A 6,000-nucleotide genomic window follows, 5' to 3' on the forward strand; every position below is an offset into this window, starting at 1 on the left:
TATTGAAAGGTGTCTCTCAAGCTGCTCCCTGACTGGGCCCTGTCCATTGTCATGTTAATCGCTGGTTAAACTGTCGGAAGAAACAAGGCGTTAATGTTTCAGAAGTGCATATTGAAAAATGTCTTTCAAACTGCTCCCTGACTGGGCCCCGTTCATTGTCATGTTAATCCCAGGGCGGGGCGGGACTGCTTTGACCAGGAGACCTGTTTTCCGGGACGCAGGTGTGACATTCCAGGGAGGCACCTACTTTGTGCTGATTCGAAACTACGACTACAACGGCAACTTGCAGTTCTATATTACAACAACAACGCGCTGCATTGAAACTAAAAGTTAGATTTTCAATCCCATAGTCCACCAATCGGATGGGAGACGGTGTGTGTCTGTGTGTGTGTGTGTGAGAGTCAGTGTCAGTCAGTCTCTCTCTCTCTCTCTCTCTCTCTCTCACTCTAACTCTAACTCTAACTCAGAGCTGCTGTGGAAGGAAACCTTTTTAAAAAGAACTTGCATATTGAAAAAAAGATGTGTCTCAAGCTGCCGGGCCCTGTCCATTGTCACGTTAATGGCAGGGCGGGCAGGACTGCTTTGACCAGGAGACCTGTTTTCTGGGACGCAGGTGTGAGATTCCAGGGGACCTGCTTTGTGCTGATTTCCCTGCGTGCGTGCGTCCGTCCCTCCCTGCCTCCCTCCCCCCAGGCCTTCCTTCTGAACACCTTTGTCGTTTAATCGAGGGTCAAAAGCCTGCCTGTGAAAGGGAAGGATCAGCCGGTCGGCCCCCTGCTGGTCGCTGCTGCCAGCGCAGCGCAGCGCAGCAGGCGTGCGTGTCCTCAGCCTCTTGTACAAGTTCCCAGGGAGTTGAGGCAGTTCCCTCCGGTGGTCTAGTGGTCTAAGACGCAACCTTTTAAACTCGTTGAGACCCGGGTTCGAATCCCGGTCGGGGGGATGACTTTCTGGTGCAGATTAATTGGCACCACTCAAAGAAAGTCTCCCCTCCTGAGCGCTAATGCTCCACCCTCACCACCGCCACCTTTTCCTCTCCTTGACAAACAGACAGACAGTCCAGTTCGGGAGCGCAGCTTGCATTTGAAAGCAGACCCTGCTTGTTCAAAGTCAACGGCACCAAGTTATTTTGCACTTTGAATTATATCGCTACGTGCGAGCGGCATTCAGCCGAGGAGAAGAAAGAAATACCACTGAGCTGAGAAAGTAAGTGTAATATATCAGCTTTATTCTCAGTAATAATACATACACACACACACACACACACACACACACACACAGAGACGCTGGGAAAGAGCTGTTTTTCCTTTTGAATATCTCCCCACAGGGAGGTGCACCGTTCCCAGAGACACTGCAATACTGGGTCGATGCGTGGAGTGGACGGAGCAAGCCCCTGTTCCATCTCCCTGTTCCAAAAATCAATTTAATATATGGTCCCCAGATAGGGGACGTATCAGATATTAAACTGATAAGAACAGATTTTTTTTTTTTTTTTTTCCAAAAAATATACTTTATTCATAAAAAATTTGCAGCAGTACATACAAAACAGTTGTCATATCACTTTCCAAACGTACACAATACAGATTATACAATTTGCAGGTTACGTTAAGTGCAGTACAATGAAAACATTGGACATCATTACAGTTCATGACACTCTCGGGTGTCTCATTGCATCATACTCAACACAGATTATTGATTACAGATTCATTTCTGGTCCATTTCAGATTCATTACAGTTACATTACAGCAATTTGAATTTTACATTCTGCCCGAGGGGGTTTTTCCCTGATTGCAGCCCCTCGGTTTACAATGTCGGGAAGGCTCTAAACGGTTGCCTTTCCCCACAGGGCCTTTGCGGCGGCCGCACCCATCCTCAGTGCGTCCCTCAGCACGTAGTCCTGGACCTTGGAATGTGCCAGTCTGCAACACTCGGTCGAGGACAGCTCCTTGTGCTGGAAGACCAGCAAGTTTCGGGCAGACCAAAGGGCGTCTTTCACCGAGTTGATGGTCTTCCAGCAGCAGCCGATGTCCGTCTCAGTGTGCGTCCCCGGGAACAGCCCGTAGAGCACAGAAACCTGTGTTACGGAACTGCTCGGGACGAACCTGGACAGATACCACTGCATCTCTCTCCAGACCTTCTTTGCAAAGGCACATTCCATAAGGAGATGGGTGACGGTCTCGTCTCCACCGCAGCCTCCTCTGGGACAGCGCGCGGTGGCGCTGAGAGCCCGGGAGTGCATGAAGGATCTGACGGGAAGGGCCCTTCTCACCACCAGCCAAGCTAGGTCTTGGTGCTTGTTTGAAAGCTCTGGCGATGAGGCGTTCTGCCAAATGACATTGACAGTCTGCTCGGGGAACCAACCGACAGGATCCACCATCTCCTTTTCCCGCAGGGTCTCGAGGACGTTACGTGCGGACCACTTGCTGATCGCCTTGTGGTCAAAGGTGTTTTCCTGCACAAACCTTTCCACGCAGGACAGGTGGGGCGGAACGGTCCAACTGGACGGAGCGTTCCGTGGCAGCGTGGCCAGGCCCATCCTTCTCAACACCGGGGACAGGTAGAACCTCAGCACGTAGTGACACTTTGTGTTTGCGTACTGAGGGTCTATGCACAGCTTGATGCAGCCGCACACAAAGGTGGCCATCAGGATGAGGGCCACGTTGGGCACGCCTTTCCCCCCTTTCTCTGGAGATTTGTACATCGTGACCCTGCGGACACGGTCCATTTTTGATCTCCAGACAAAGTGGAAGATGGCTCGGGTGACTGTCGCGGCGCAGGAGCGAGGTATGGGCCAGACCTGCGCCACGTACAGCAACACCGAGAGCACCTCGCACCTGATGACCAGGTTCTTGCCCACGATCGAGAGGGATCGTTGATCCCACAGTCCCAGTTTCTGCTTAACCTTGGAGATACGCTCCTCCCAGTTTTTGGTGCACGCCCCGGCCCCCCCGAACCAGATCCCCAGCACCTTCAGGTAATCCGACCTGACGGTGAAGGGGACAAAGGATCGGTCGGTCCAGTTCCCAAAGAACATGGCCTCGCTCTTGCTACGATTTACCCTGGCCCCCGAGGCCAGTTCGAACTGGTCGCAGATGCTCATCAATCTGCGGACCGACAGCTGATCCGAGCAAAAAACGGCGACGTCATCCATGTACAGGGAGGCCTTGACCTGAGTGCCTCCGCTGCCTGGGATCGTCACCCCTCTTATGCCCGCATCCCTCCTGATGGACTCGGCAAAGGGTTCGATGCAACACACGAACAAGACGGAGGAGAGAGGACAGCCCTGCCTGACTCCAGATTTGATCGGAAAGCTTTCTGATTCCCACCCGTTGATTGAAACTGCGCTACTGATGTTTGTGTAGAGCAGTTGGATCCAATTTCGGATTCCCTCCCCAAACCCCATTTTGGAGAGCACGTCCATCATGTACGTGTGGGATATTCTGTCAAAGGCCTTCTCCTGGTCCAGGCTAATCAGGCAGGTGTTCACCCCCCTGTCCTGTACGTAGGCAATCGTATCCCTGAGTAGCGCCAGGCTGTCAGAGATCTTCCTGCCGGGTACGGCGCAGGTCTGATCGGGGTGGATCACCACCTCCAGGGCTGACTTGACCCGATTGGCGATGACCTTGGACAGAATTTTGTAGTCCACGTTAAGTAGTGAGATGGGTCGCCAATTTTTGATTTCTTCCCTCTCCCCCTTCTGTTTGTAGATGAGGGTGATGATGCCTTTCCTCATGGAGTCTGACATGCTGCCTGCCAGAAGCATACCCCCGTACACTTCCAGCAGGTCTGGGCCTATCCAGTCCCACAGAGCCGAGTACAACTCCATCGGTAAGCCGTCGCTTCCGGGAGTCTTACTCTTCTCGAAGGATCGGACGGCCTTTGTCAGTTCGTCCAGAGTTAGCGGGTGATCCAGACTCTCCCGCTTGCTGTCGTCTAGAACCTCCGTGATAGACGACAAGAAGGAGTGGGAGGCCGCGCTGTCTGTGGGCTTCGCGTCGTACAGTCCGGCATAAAAGGATTTGCAGATCCTCAGTATGTCGGGCTGCGAGGACGTGACCGAGCCGTTCTCTTCCTTCAGGCTGCTGATCACAGAGCTCTCTCTGTGCACCTTTTGGAAGAAGAAGCGCGAGCAAGTCTCGTCCTGCTCCACGGAGCGGACTCTGGACCGGAAGATGATCTTGGAGGCCTCGGAGGCAAAGAGCGAGGCTTGCTGGTCCTTCACCTCTCTGAGTTCCTCCCCGACATCGATCCCCATCGACTGCAGCAGGAGAAGATTCTGCATGCTTTTCTGGAGTCGGGACGTTTCCCTCTGCCTCTCTCTCGCCTTCTGAACACCTTTGAGGATGAAGAACCTCTTGATGTTCGCCTTGATGGCTTTCCACCAGTGCACTGGGGAATCAAAGAGGGGTTTTACGGTTCTCCAACCTTTGTAATCCCTCGTCAGTTCCTCAATGTTTCCCGGGGTCAACAGTTTCACGTTCAGCTTCCATGTCCCCCTGCCCACTCTCTGATCGTCCTGTAGGTGACAGTCGGCCAGGAGGAGGCAGTGGTCAGAGAAGAACACCGGTGTGACCTTGGTGGATCTGACCTTGAGCTTCGGGGATACAAACAGGAAGTCTATCCTGGAACGGACGGACCCGTCTGGTCTGGACCAGGTGTATTGACGCGCCGCTCCGTCTGCAGGGTTGCTGAAGACGTCGCACAGCTTGGCGTCTTTCACCGCTTCCATCAGGAGTTTGGAAGTGGCGTCCAGTTTGCTGTCGGCTCTGCCGGATCGTCCAGCCGCATCGATGATGCAGTTGAAGTCACCGCCGAGAATGACCGGCTTGGACGTCGCCAGCAGCAGTGGGAGCTGCTGGAAGACGGCCAGCCGCTCGTCCTTCAGAGCCGGGGCGTACACGTTGATCAGCCGGAGCGGAGCGTTTTTGTACTTTACGTCTGCTACGAGGAGACGGCCCCCCACCACCTCCTTTACTTCGGTGATGGTGAAGTTGCCCCCCCGCAGCAGAATCCCCAGGCCGGAGGCACGGTTATCGTTGCCTCCCGACCAGATAGACGGCCCGTGGGCCCAGCGCTGCGACCATTGCCTGTAATTGCTGAGATGCGGCAGGCCGCACTCCTGTAAGAACAGCAGGTCGCTCTTGACCTTGGCCAGGTAGTCCAAGGTCGACACACATCGCGTAGTGCTTTTAACGCTACGCACGTTAATGGATGCGACTTTCAGACCCATTTTAACAAATGTTTAAAGTCTCACCCGTCAGTCCGTTTGCTGTTTCCAGCTCTTGGCCGTGTTTCTGCATATAGGTGATCTGTGTAAAGTGTTCCACGATCCCTGAGCTGAGGTACGAGTTCTGTTCTGCCTCAGAGAGGGGGTCGTCGTCCCGCCGGGGTGACATCGGCGGCCTGGTGTCGGGTGAAGAGTCCGTGCGATCCTCGATCGGTTGGGGCTCCTCGTTGTCGCTTCTCCCGGTTTCCCGGAGCTGGTCTTCGCTCTCTGCGGTGCTGCTCCCGGTGTCTCGGAGCTGGTGTGCGCTGGGCACTACGATGCTGCCGGCTTCCCGGAGCTGGAGGGCACTGGAGGCGTTGTCGCTCCCAGTGTTCTGGAGATGGGGGGTGCCGATCGCATCGGGGTCACCTTGGGTATTTTGCCGCTTTGGGTGGGACGGCTGACCACTTCGCTCCTGTCGTCCCTCCTCGTCAGACTCGGGGTAGTCGTTGCAGTCCGACTGCGACTCGAGTGCTCTTTTGGCCCCTGGTGTAGTGTCGGCAGGGGCTTGTTTCCTTTTCTCTGGCTTCTTCTTTTTGGTTTTATTGACCACCAGCTGCCATCCTCCCTCTGCTGCCTCCTCGTCCATGGACTCTGTCATCTGTTGAGGAGGCTCGGAGCTGGGTGTCGGGGTCTGGCAGTTTTCGGCTTGACCCTTTCCTCGTTCATTGTTTTCCTGGGCTAGGGTCTTCTTGGAGGAGGTCGCGGCCGGGCGCTGACTCTTGGCCTTCTTTGGG

General features: G+C 54.5%; 1 pseudogene; it reads right to left on the bottom strand.

Moving 5' to 3' along the window:
- Positions 1-1,323: 1,323 nt before the first annotated feature.
- Positions 1,324-1,505, bottom strand: LOC137325794 (U2 spliceosomal RNA; annotated as a pseudogene).
- Positions 1,506-6,000: the final 4,495 nt, after the last annotated feature.

Source organism: Heptranchias perlo, chromosome 9 (genome assembly GCF_035084215.1).
Source record: "Heptranchias perlo isolate sHepPer1 chromosome 9, sHepPer1.hap1, whole genome shotgun sequence".
Classification (NCBI taxonomy): domain Eukaryota; kingdom Metazoa; phylum Chordata; class Chondrichthyes; order Hexanchiformes; family Hexanchidae; genus Heptranchias; species Heptranchias perlo.